Here is a 13147-nt window from a genome sequence, read left to right as displayed (position 1 = left end):
TCACGCTACTGCATTTCAGCCTGGGTGATAGAGCAACATTAGGTCTCAACAAATAAATAAATAATAATAAAATTACTATATGTATGAAAATATTCCAAGTACACATTTTTAAAGGCTAAGAAGTACTAAAAGCATTGTAATGAAAAGTAATAGTCCCCACGCCATAGGTCAACTTCCTAGAGGCTACTGTTCTCAACTCCTTGGCTGTTTTTTCTGGTATTTATCTCAGTGTTTCTCAACAATGTGTGTATAGCGAGATTTCTTGATCTTTTAATTTTAGGTAGCATTTGTTAGTTTATTGCCATGAGAGATTAGGACTTAACTCTCATACATCATACTTTCCACCTCTCATTCCTCTTGTGATTATATCACAAATTTTGGTTGAATCTGGTGGGTGCTGTTTACATTGTGATGATTATACAAACATTGTGCACTCCAGAGCCAAGTAGTGTACTATGACTGTGCTTTCTTTCTTGTAGAACCTTTTTATTTTTGCCTGGACTTAATCATCATTTGATTTCTGTTATTTATTTTCTTTTAAAAAACTGTATAATATGCATGTGCCTCATTTTTTTATCATTCTCTGGTTCTTTGTTTTCTAATGCTTCTCTTCATGGCCCATGCACACTGGTTACATTTTTTTTCTGAGTACCTTCATCTCCCCGTTCCTATCTGTACTGGCCGTCTGTGGGCCTACTGCATAGCTGTTCCTAGGACTGCAACTACACTTTGCTCTGTTGGATCCCCTGTTTCTTAAATTATTAAATTCTGTGTCTTCCTCTTTCCTGGCTTACTCCTTTGGTTTCAGTAGCACATCCCCAGAACCTTCTGGAATAAAGGTACATAGAGATAAATATTTTGAGATCTTTGACATCTAAAAATGCTTTTATTCTGCCCTCATACCTGACTGAGAATTTAGCTGGGTTGGTGTGGAATTCTGGATTGCAGATCACTTCCTGTCAGAGTTATAAGTAGTTTGCTCCAGTTTCTTCTGACTTCCAATGTTGCTACTGAGAAGTTCAATACCATTTTGATTCCTAGTCCTTTGTATGTTATCTGTTATTTTTAGGAAGATTTTAGGATCTCCTTTTTATCCTTAGAGTTCTGAAGGGTTATAAAGATGTGCCTTATAGCCTGAGCCTTTCTTCCCATTCATTTTGTGGCTCACTTAGCAGTCCCTTTGATACTGAGACCCTTATCCTTTCATTCTGATAAATTTTCTGGTATTTTTTTTTATTATTATTTCCTTCCCTCCATTCTTGCTGGATGTTGGACTTTCAGAATAGATCCACAAATTTTCTTATCTCTCACATTTTTCCATCTTTTTGTACTATGTTCTGAAGTTTTTATCAATTATTTTCTTTTCTTTTTTTTTCTTTCTTTTTTTTTTTTTTTTTTTTTTTTTTGGAAACAGAGTTTCACTCTGTCGCCCAGGCTGGAGTGCAGTGGTGCAATCTCAACTCACTGTAACTGCAACCTCCACCTCCCAGGTTCAACCAATTATCTGCCTCGGCCTCCCTAGTAGCTGGGATTACAGGCTCCCACCACCACACCCAGTTAATTTTTTTTTTTTGTATTTTTAGTAGAAACAGGGTTTCACCATCTTGGCGAGTGATCTCGAACTCCTGACCTCGTGATCTACCCATCTTGGCCTCCCAAAGTGCTGGGATTACAGATGTGAGCCATCACGCCCAGCCTTTATCAATTATTTTCTATCCTTTCTTTTGAATACTTACTTTCAACTTCTGCTTTTTCATAACCAAAATCCCTTTCTTGTTATGATTATTTTATTTTGTACCCTGCTATGGTTTGAATGTCTGTGTCCCCCCAAAATTTACGTGTTGAGACCTAACCCCCAATGTGATAGTATTTGTAGATGGGAACCTTTGGGAGGTGATCAGGTCATGAGAATGGAACCCTTATGAATAGTATTAGTGCCTTTATAAAAGAGACCTAACGGAGCCAGCTCACCCTTTCCACCATGTGAGGCCACTGCAAGAAGACACTGTCTCTGAACCAGAAAGCAAGCCCTCTCCAGACACCAAATCAGCCCCTTGATCTTGTATTCCAGTCCCTAGAACCATGAGAAATAAATTTCTGTTGTTTATAAACCACCCAGTTTATCATATTTTGTTATAGCATCCCAAACAGTCTAAAATACGTCCTGTCATTTCATGGATAAATGTCTTTTCTTATTTCTCTATAGATAGTAACTATACTACTTTTGAAGATTTGTTCTGTTGTTTCCTCTGTTTTGGTCTTTTTGTTTCATATTAGATCTTTCCATAAACATCTGGTAATCTTTGGCTATCTGTTAAGATTTCATTATGAGGCACAAAAAATTGGTGGGGGCGGTTCTGTGTGCATGAAGGTGGCTTATTCTCAGAGGCGATCTGGCACAGAACCAGCTTATTCACTGAGGGGAGTCTCCCCAGTGTCTGAACCTGAAAGTTTCTTCTCTGTGACCATCCCGTTTTTTCCCAGAGTAGGATCGTTTCCTGACTGACTGCCAGTGTTCTGGAAGCAGGTGCAGTAAAGAGCCTGAGTCCCACTAATGTGTGCGTGAAAATGAATCCTTAGTCACCTTGTTCATCCCTGACCCATACTGCCCGACAAGGACTCTCAAGTCCCACAACTAATTCTTTTTAACACGAGAAGGTATTAAGGGTTAAGAGGTTCTCCATGATTCACCTACTAGTGTGAATTCATATCTGTTCCTTTTGCTTTCCCCCCTGGCCCTTAGCTGATATCAACCGCCCTGAGGAAATGGAAGTCTGATTGGTCAGGAAGCAGGAATAAGTGGGTAATGTGGGGTCCCAGACCCCCCTCAGCAGGCAAGCAGCCCAGAGGTGGGTAAAGCACATTAGGAGAGGGTGCTGCAATCCAGGGACTAGGGCCCTGGACCTGGACACCAAAAGGGAGTTGAGAACGTAGAAAAGAAAACTTATGCTTAAATTGTGCTCAGAGCCAGGGCTCTATGCAAAGAAGCAGCAGGTGACCTGATTTCTCCCTCCTGCACTGCAGAGAACCTGCCCTCAAAGACCCAGAGCTCAGCTTCAGTAGAAGTTGAACAGCACTGTGCAAGCGACCCTGAGAACCCAGTCACCCTGAGAAAAATGGTTTCTAGGGGAAAACACATTCTTCAGTCCAAACAACCAACTTACAAATGATCTTTTGGACCACGTCCTGCCTGCAAACTGAGGCTCGATTCACCTTTAATGGGCCAGCTCTGGCGGTGCCAAGGGAGAGAGACCATTAGCAGAAATGAAAACAGCAAGAAATCTTTTAGTCCATTAGGTTAAAATAAGATTTTTCATGCTTTATTATTTATGATTTGCGACTTCAGTTACTGTTTCCTGGAACAAATGTTATGATTCAACTTCTATTTACTGAAGCCAGTAGATGCTTTTCAGTTGTCATGCTACAAATCACAAAGCAGTCAGTAAGACCGTTGGGGCTGTGACCTCTTTTGCAATTCTTTGATGTCTTGTCAGGCAACTTATTTTCTGTGCCTCAGAGAGTTTCCAAAAGCTACCACAATCTGATGTGTGTGTGTGTGTGTGTGTATGTGTGTGTATGTATATATGTGTGTGTATATCTATATGCACTCTCTATATATATGGCATATAAATACGGTAAAGTCAAAGAATTGAGCAAAAGCAGATTTTGGTTTTTATTCTAAGAATATAATTTCACTTCCTGAAAAAATAGGAATTAGGAGTCCCAAGGATACCACATAGCATTTAGGAAGACTTGAGTGGGAGCTAAGAAAGTTCGAATGAGGGGAGGAAGAAAGTTCCTGGTCAGGCCCAGTATAGTGACTCAAGCCTGTAATCCCAGCACTTTAGAAGGCTGAGGTGGGAGGATTGCTTGAGCTCAGGAGTTTGAGATCAACCTGGGCAACCTAGCGAGACTCTGATCTCTATTACAAAAAAAAAAGAGCCGGGCGCGGTGGCTCAAGCCTGTAATCCCAGCACTTTGGGAGGCCGAGACGGGCGAATCGCCAGGTCAGGAGATCGAGACCATCCTGGCTAACCTGGTGAAACCCCGTCTCTACTAAAAAATACAAAAAAACTAGCTGGGCGCGGTGGCAGGCGCCTGTAGTCCCAGCTACTCGGGAGGCTGAGGCAGGAGAATGGCGTAAACCCAGGAGGCAGAGCTTGCAGTGAGCTGAGATCTGGCCACTGCACTCCAGCCTGGGCGACACAGCGAGACTCTGTCTCAAAAAAAAAAAAAGAAAAGAAAAAGAAAAGAAAAGAAAAAGAAAGCCTAGGTCAGTGGCATCAGTGAACCCTGGAGGATGCTGTGATCCTCTTGGTGGTGTCCCCAGCCTCTGCTTCAGGATGACAGCATGGTCTCCCGCGCTGTAGCTTGGTCTGAAATTTTCAGTTTTTCTTTCGAGTTCCCCTTTTTCAGTCTCCAAGGGGGATGGAGGAGGTGGCCTGAATAAGATGTAAATGAAAGAGGAAGTGTCTCAGCACCAACCAAACATAAAACAGCGACCCACTTCACTTGTGACCTCTACGGAAATACTGAAGACGTCCTCTGTGTCCTTTTAGACTTCCTGGGGGAGGGGAAAGCTGCTGCCCAGAAACAAGCAGCTTCCTTTTGGCCAGGTCAGCGCAGGGAACCAACAAAGACAGGGACCTGTGGCCAGAAGAAGCACAGCCACAGCGGGTATCTGATTGGACTGAGCTGGGAAAGGCCTTCTTGCCCTTGAGGACCCCTCGAGGCTTCTTTCCCACAAGCTGGAAACAGCTTGGCTCACTGCTGCGCTAAATGCAGGTGCCAGCCGAGGGGGTTACCCTAGGACCAGGAGCCATTAACAACTTGTCTCCAATTCACTTCTCCAAGGCAGTCAGCAGCTCCCCACTGAACACCTGTGGGTTCCTGCTGGTGCTAACTTAGGCACAGGGCTAGCAGGTCCCTCCCCTGTAGCAGGTGATGAGAGCAAGTGTCATGCAGGAGGAACTGGAAAGAGAGTGTCGTCAGAGGCAACACTTGCGTGGATTACAAGCATATATTCTTGTGCAATGTAAAAATGCCAATTTGCATCAGCATAACGAAGGACACACTTAGAATAGAAAAGCTGAGGAGGACAGAAGAATAGGAAGAAAAACAAAATCATGCCTGGTCCTTTTGCCCAGAAATGACCCAAGTGAAACTTGGCTGAACTTTTAGACTTTTTGTGGTGCACATTTTTCAACAAAATTTGACAACGTGGGACCTCTGGAATTGTACATTCTAATTTTTCAGTCCATTTATTTCTTATTCCAGAAATAATCCAGATATAAAGATGGCTCATCACGGTGTTGTTTTTAATTCTGAATAGTTGAAAAATGGATTTTCACCACTAGTGTTTATAAATAAATTCAATAAAGTTATGCTCTCACAATAAAATATTATGTAGTCATGAAAAAGAACAATCTCATGCTATGCATATTATCATGGAAGGATGTCCACAAGATCTTGCTGAAAATTTTTAAAAAGTTCCCAAACAGTGTATATATAATTTGAAACTATTTATATAAAAATATGGTTGTGTATGTGTGTAAAAAAGAATGTTTTCGGCAGCACATGGTGGCTCACGCCTGTAATCCCAGCACTTTGGGAGGCCCAGGCAGGCGAATCACGAGGTCAGGAGATCGAGATCATCCTGGCTAACATGGTGAAACCCCATCTCCACTAAAAATACAAAAAATTAGCCAGGTGTGGTGGCGGGTGCCTGTAGTCCCAGCTACTCGGGAGGCTGAGGCAGGAGAATGCTGTGAACCCAAGAGGCAGAGTTGGCAGTGAGCCGAGATCACGCCACTGCACTCCAGCCTGAGCGTCAGAGCGAGACTCCATCTCAAAAAAAAAAAAAAGGGATGTTTGGGCCATGTGCAGTGACTCATGCCTATAATCCCAACACTTTGGGAGGCTGAAGTGGGCGGATCATTTGAGGTCAGGAGTTTGAGACCAGCCTGGCCAACATGGTGAAACCCCGTCTCTGCTAAAAAAATAAATATATATATATGTATATATAAGCTGGATGTGGTGGTGGGTGCCTGTAATCCCAGCTACTCAGAAGGCTGAGGCAGGAGAATCACTTGAGCCTGGGAGGTGAAAGTTGCAGTGAGCTGAGATCTCCCCACTGCGCTCCAGCCTGGGCAATAGAGTGAGACTCCATCTCAAAAAAAAAAAAAAAGGAAGTTTGCCAAAATGTTAATAATGGTTGTCTTTAGAAGGAGGGCTTTTTGTGCTGTTTACTTTCTTCTTGATATTTTTTAGCAATATTTATTTTGCAATGAGCATTTACTAGTTTTATATTTTTTTAACTATTTACCTTGAAAAAATTATGTAAATCTATATTTACCATATAAAATACATTTATTTTGTAGTCAGTGAAAATGAGGGTTACAAAATGTATACATAGTATATGTTCATATGTTATAATTTTATACATAAATTTACATATTTTAGTTTAAGTGTTTATAAATACAAAAATACATATTCACACATTTGAGATATATAATGTGCATATAAATTTACATGTATATATAAAGAGTTTTAAAACTTACATTTTTTATTTTTTAAGATTACTCTTATATTTTGAATAATAATTGTATTTCCATTCTGGGGAAAAGAGTAATATTTTGGAAACCAGATGCAGTGGTTCACGCCTGTAATCCCAGCACTTTGGGAGGCCGAGGCAGATGGATCACCTGAGGTCAGGAGTTTGAGACCAATCTGGCCAACATAACAAAACCCATCTCTGCTTAAAATACAAAAATTAGCTGGGCATGGTGATGGGCACCTAGAATCCCAGCTACTCGAGAGCCTGACGCAGGAGAATTGCTTGAGCCTGGGAGGTGGAGGTTGCAGTAAGCCAAGATTGTGCCACTGCATTCCAGCCTGGTGGACTAAGTGAGACCCTATCTCAAAAAAAAAAAAAAAAAAGTAAGATTTTGGGCTAAGTCTTGGAGGGGTAGGGACAGCCAGTCCAGGGCAGCCCAGGCTGAGGGCACAGCACGTACCAAAGACACAAAGCCACAGCAGAGCAGGACCGTGTGTGGCACACGCTGCTCCTGGCACCTGATAGCACCAGTGTTCTGTCCTCCTGGAAACTCTCCTCTTGCTTTCCTGGGTCACTGTTCTCTCCGGGCTGCCCAGTCAGCCAAGCAGACACCTAGAGGGGCCCTGAGGGATTGCGGCTGTCCCGGGTAGGGGCTCCGTGAGGGGGAAGCCAACCTACTTTACAGTGTTCCTGAGGCTCAGGCCCATGTGCCATAGTGAGAGGGTGTGAACTCCACGGTCCGTGGCCTTGGGTTCAACTGAGGCACCACCAGCTCCTGGGTGGCCCCGGCCAAGGCACTTTACCTCCCTGGGACTCAGTGTGTTTATCCAGGGGTATGGACAGTAAGAACCTCTGGCCCCCAGGGTTAATGAGAGAATTAAAGCAGACATGGGAACAGCTCCTTTCAACTAACTGGTTATTACCAGAAGGTGCCCAATAACCAGGCATGGCAAAAGCCCAAAGGCAAAAACACAAAGCCCTGACATTTAACAGGTTCTTTTTGTGCTAAGAAACCAGTGCTGGAGACAAGTACTTGTCATATATCCTCGTGGTTGGACATGTTGGTCACAAGTTCTAATTATGGAAATGCCCGCTGACAAAAGGGCCTGTTGATGTGAGTCACTATGGGTGGTTTAACTCTCTAGGCCTGGGCTGCTCCTAGGAATGATTTGCAGACACATCTATCTATCTACCTAGCTATGTTTTTTACTTTTTTTTTTTTTTTTTTTGAGACCGGGTCTCACTGTGTCACTCAGGGTGAAGTACAGTGACACAATCAGGGCTCACTTTAGCCTTGACCTCGGCTCAAGCAATCCTTCCGCCTCAGCCCTCTGAGTAGCTAAGACTATAGGTGTGTGCCACCATGCCCAGCTCATTTTTTTATTGTTGTTTTGAACTGTAGTATCGCTGTCTCACTGTATTACCCAGGCTGGTCTTGAGTTCCTGAGCTCAAGCAATCCCCCCACCTTGGCCTTCCAAAGTGCTGGGATTAGAGGCATGAGCCACTCCACCTGGCCCATAAGATACATATGCTTTTATGAAAATAATGCAGTGATTTGTTTTGTTTTGGTTTTTGTTTTTTTTGTTTTTTTGTTTTTTTTTTAGAGACAAGGTCACATTCTGTTGCCCAGGCTGTGCACTCACAGCTCACTGCAGCCTTGACCTCCCGGGCTCAGGCGATCCTTTCACCCCAGCCTCCCACATAGCTGGGACTACAGGCATGTGCCACCACACCTGGTTAATCTTAATTTTTTTTTTAGAGATGGAGTCTTGCTAAGTTGCCCAGGCTGGTCTTGAGCTCCTGGACTCCAGTGATCCAGCCGCCTCAGCCTCCCAGAGTACGCCACCACGCCCAGCTAATTTTGTATTTTTAGTAGAGACAGGGTTTCTCCATGTTGGTCAGGCTGGTCTTGAACTCCTGACCTCAGATGATCTGCCTGCTTCAGCCTCCCAAAGTGCTGGGATTACAGGTGTGAGCCACTGAGCCCAACTGCTACTTGTTCTTATTACACATTTATACCCTGAAGAAATGGAATCTGCCATTTGCTGTAGTACTGATCCAGAAAAACAAAGTGTAGTTATTGGAATAAAACACGACTTATTGACATTGAGTGTCACCTGGGGGTGACCCAGCACAGCAAGAATGGATCAGCTTAAGCAGGTGTGGTGGTGTGCACCTGTGGTCCCAGCTACTCAGGAGGCTGAGGTGGGAGGATTACCTGGGCCCAGGAGATTGAGGCTGCAGTAAGCCAAGATCATGCCACTGCACCCCAGCCTGGGCAACAGAGCAAGACCCTGTCTCAAAAGAAAGAAAGAAAGAGGCCGGGCGTGGTGGCTCATGCCTGTAATCCCAGCACTTTGGGAAGCCGAGGCAAGCGGATCACAAGGTCAGGAGATGGAGATCATCCTGGCTAACACCGTGAAACCCCGTCTCTACTAAAAATACAAAAAATTAGCTGGGCGTGGTGGCGGGTGCCTGTAGTCCCATCTACTCGGGAGGCTAAGGCAGGAGAACGGCGTGAACCCGGGAGGAGGAGCTTGCAGTGAGCCGAGATTGCGCCACTGCACTCCAGTCTGGGCGACAGAGTGAGACTCCGTCTCAATAAAACAAAAAAAAAAAAAAGGGAAAGAAAGAGAGAGGAAAGAAAGAGAGAGAGAGAAAGAAAGAAGAAAGAGAAAGAAAGAAAAGAAAAAGAAAGAAAGAAGAAGAAAAGAAAGAAAGAAGGAAAGAAAGAAAGAGAAAAGGAAAGGAAAGAAAAAAAAAGAAAGAAAAGAAAGAACCAGCCTCATAACATCCAAGCTCATAGAGAGAATGATGTAGAAAAACACCAGTGGCTTTGTATTGAATCGTCACCCTCAGAGGGCTGGGGACATAGGTTCACAGATTAGCACCTTCACTCCCAGGAGGCATGGGAAGACCATTTCTTTTCTTTTTTTTTTCTTTCGAGAGAGAGTTGCACTCTTGTTGCCCAGGCTGGAGTGCAGTGGTGCGATCTCAGCTCACTGCAACCTCCGCCTCCAGGTTTCAAGCAATTCTCCTGCTGCAGCCTCCCGAGTAGCTGGGATTACAGGTGCCCACCACCATGCCTGGCTAATTTTTTTGTTTGTTTGTTTGTTTTGAGACAGAGTCTCACTCTGTCACCCAGGCTGGAGTGCAGTGGCATGATTTCAGCTCACTGCAACTTCTGCCTCCTGGTTTCAAGTGATTCTCCAGCCCTGGCCTCCCGAGTAGCTGGGATTACAGGCGTGCACCACCAGGCCCAGCTAATTTTTGTATTTTTAGTAGAGATGAAGTTTCACCATGTTGGCCAGGCTGGATTATGTTGGCCAGGCTGGTAATTTCTCTGTTTTCAGTAGAGAAGGGGTTTTGCCATGTTGGCCAGACTGGTCTCAAACTCCTGACCTCAGGTGATCCACCAGCCTCAGCCTCCTAAAGTGCTGGGATTACAGGCATGAGCTACCATGCCTGCTAATGGATTTTCTAGAAACTTGCTGTGCTGCTTTTTTCTTTTATTTTGTGAGATTCTTTAAGGAATGAGAGTAGGGTGCTTCTGTGACCAGTAAACAAGAACATGGGCTTTAGCCTAAGAGGGACTTGGATTCAGATCCAGGCTTCTGTGTTTACTAAGCTGTGTGGCCTTAGGCAAATCCAGCCTCTCTGGGTGTTGCTTGCCTTACCTGTAACACCTATGCGGCAGTTTCAGTTTGTTGTTAAACATCAAATGCAGAAACCGCTACAGTGCCAGGCATGGGATAGGAATTGGGGGTAGCTTTTTTTCTCCCTCCCCTAGAGACAGGGTCTCACTCGGTTGCCCAGGCTGGTGTACAGTGATGCAATCATAGCTCACTGCAGCCTCCTGGGCTCAAGTGATCTTCCAGTCTCAGCCTCCCGAGGAGTTAGGACTACAGGTGCGTGTGACAACATCTGGTGAATTTTTAAAAATTTACTTAGAGTTGGGGTCTTCCTATGTCGCCCAGGCTGAGGGGCGGCTATTTTTATTTTTATCTACTTCTTTTTCACTCCCTTTTCTTTGCCTTCCTTCTTTCCTCTTTCTCTATCATCCTTTGTTTCATTTGGGTTTTGCTTTGGCAATTTCCCCCCAAAGAAACTGGAAACCAGGCTGGGCGTGGTGGCTCACACCTGTAATCCCAGCATTTTGGGAGGCCGAGGCGGGTGGATCACCTGAGGTTGGGAGTTCGAGACCAGCCTGGCTAACATGGTGAAACCCCGTTTCCACTAAAAAAGAAAAATACAAAAATTAGCCGGGTGTGGTGGTGTGCACCTGTAATCCCGGCTACTCGGGAGGCTGAGGCAGGAGAATAGCTTGAACTTGGGAGGTGGAGATTGCAGTGAGCCAGGATGGAACCACTGCACTCCAGCCTGGGTGAAGGGTGATACTCTGTCTCAAAAAAACAAAAAACAAAAAAAACGAAAACTGGAAACCAGTGTGTGAAATTCTCAGGCTGTGGTATCACCTTTGCCACCCTGCAGTGATAGTGGAGCTAAAAGTTCCCTGAGAGAGGAGTCGAGTTGATGGTGGTTGAAGTGGGAGGGTGGAAATGGAGAAGTTCACCTTATATTAATAGGATCTGTAGGTAAAATTCACCAGCTCCCCAACCATGTGGTTGGCTGAGCACCACAGGTGTAAATTATTATTAACTCCATGCCCAACAGAATTCAGCTCTCCTCTATTTTTACTACAGGAAAACACACAATAGCGGTTTATTTTAATTTTTTTTTCTTTTTCCCTCTGTGACTCAAGCCAAAGAGCAATAGCTATTTTTTAAAGTTAGCATTGTGTTCAGGCAGATATTAAACATTCCTCAGTGGTGAGGGCTTTAACATTCTTTTCTTTTCTCTTTTTTTTTTTCTTTTTTTGAGACAGAGTCTCACACTCTGTTGCCCAGGCTGGAGTGCAGTGGTGTGACCTCGGCTCACTGCAATCTCCGCCTCCCGGGTCCTAGCCTCAGCCTCCAAGTAGCTGGGATTACAGGTGCCCACCGCCATGCCCAGCTCATTTTTGTATTTTTCAGTAGAGATGAAATTTCACCGTGTTGGCCAGGCTGGTCTTGAACTCCTGGCCTCAAATGATCGGCCCACCTTGGCCTCCCAAAGTGCTGGGATTACAGCATGAGCCACTGTGCCCAGTCTTAACATTCATTTTTCAACACATAATTCAGGCAAGATTAATAGAAAGAAAATGGGGTCCCAGATTGCCTTGCCCCAACCCCATCTTCTTTTGGCTTTTGGAGTATGAAAAAGGGGATGTGCTGTGGTCTCCGCCTGAAGCTGGCTCACCCGGGAGCCCTCCTGGACCCGTAAGGAGAACAAACCCTGGCAAATCCAACTGGCCCGAAGTGGATTTGCTAGAGTGACAGGCAGCAAAATTAATCCAGTAAGGCATTCGTAAGTGTATCACTTCACAAAGGAATCAAAAATGCAGGAATCTGAATGCAAAGATGCCAAGCAAAAGGACTGGGAGAAAACATGCCTACTGTGTACATTTGACTCTGTTTTGTGCCTTAAGAGCTACGTGAGAGGCCAACTCTTCCGTGGTTAGAATGGAGAACCCAGGGAGGCTTCCTTCAGGATGAAGAGTGAGGAGGGAAAGCTGCCAGGATGCGAGGCTGCTCTGGCGACAGGGTGCTTTCTCCTGCCCCTTCACCCCTGTGTCTCTCTCTCTGCTGTCCGGTCCTCTACAAATTGTCCAGCCCACTGCAGGGAGCCAGTCTGGTGGATTCAATACTTTGCCCCATTGGAGGGAGTCCTCATGGGCCACCCGTCAGGCAATGGACCTGTTCTGGTCAAGTGTCCTCCCCTGATCTCCAGCGACCTAGGTGGCACCCAGTCTGGCTTGCCTGACCACCTTCCACCTCTGGTAGGGGGCAGGCATCATGCATGTGTTTGGAAAGTACATTTGATTTTATAGTTGAATTCTGAACTGTGGTCTTGGGACTGTCTTCAATAGCAAGGATCATGTGACCAAGCCCCCATTTCTTTCCACATTTCAGCTGCCTGATTTACTCCGACAATGTACTCTGTGTGCTGGGTGGGGAGATTCTGAACTGGCTTCTGATTCTGGCTCTAACATCAGGGGACCAGCCTTAAGACTTGGAGCAAGCCGCCACTTCTTAGGGTCCCAGTGTGCTGTCCTGTGGCACAGCAGGGTTAGGAGGGAGGAGCGCAAACTAACCTGCCATCACCCCGTGGCTGAGTTGGGATTTTGAAATGCTGTTGTTATACGTAATAACTTTTATGACTTCGGGTACCGAGAGAGGGAGGCCCTAATTCCTTTACCAGAACTCGAATCCTTGTGTATATAACGTTTTTAGGAATCTATGTTCATAGCTGGGGGACAGAGTGGCAGAATGGTGAAGTGTTCCCCCTGGCGTCACACCCGTCTCAGTGAGAATCAGCCTCTGTCACAGACCCGCTCCATGACCTTGGGAAGATGATCTGACTTCTCGACACCTCGTTTTCCTCCTCTGGGAAGTGGGGATACTAATGGGTCCTCCCCTCTCGCTCATTGGAGGAGTAAGAGGCAACACATGCAAAGCACTTAACCTGGAGCCCGGGTAGGGACCTGGCTG

General features: G+C 45.2%; 1 protein-coding gene across 8 annotated transcripts in view; it reads right to left on the bottom strand.

Moving 5' to 3' along the window:
* Positions 1–13147, bottom strand: part of AMZ2 (archaelysin family metallopeptidase 2) — a 59342-nt gene that overhangs the window by 15878 nt on the left and 30317 nt on the right. The window lies entirely within an intron of this gene.

This window comes from Macaca fascicularis, chromosome 16, assembly GCF_037993035.2.
Source record: "Macaca fascicularis isolate 582-1 chromosome 16, T2T-MFA8v1.1".
NCBI lineage: Eukaryota > Metazoa > Chordata > Mammalia > Primates > Cercopithecidae > Macaca > Macaca fascicularis.
This window is presented reverse-complemented; position numbering and strand designations above follow the sequence as displayed.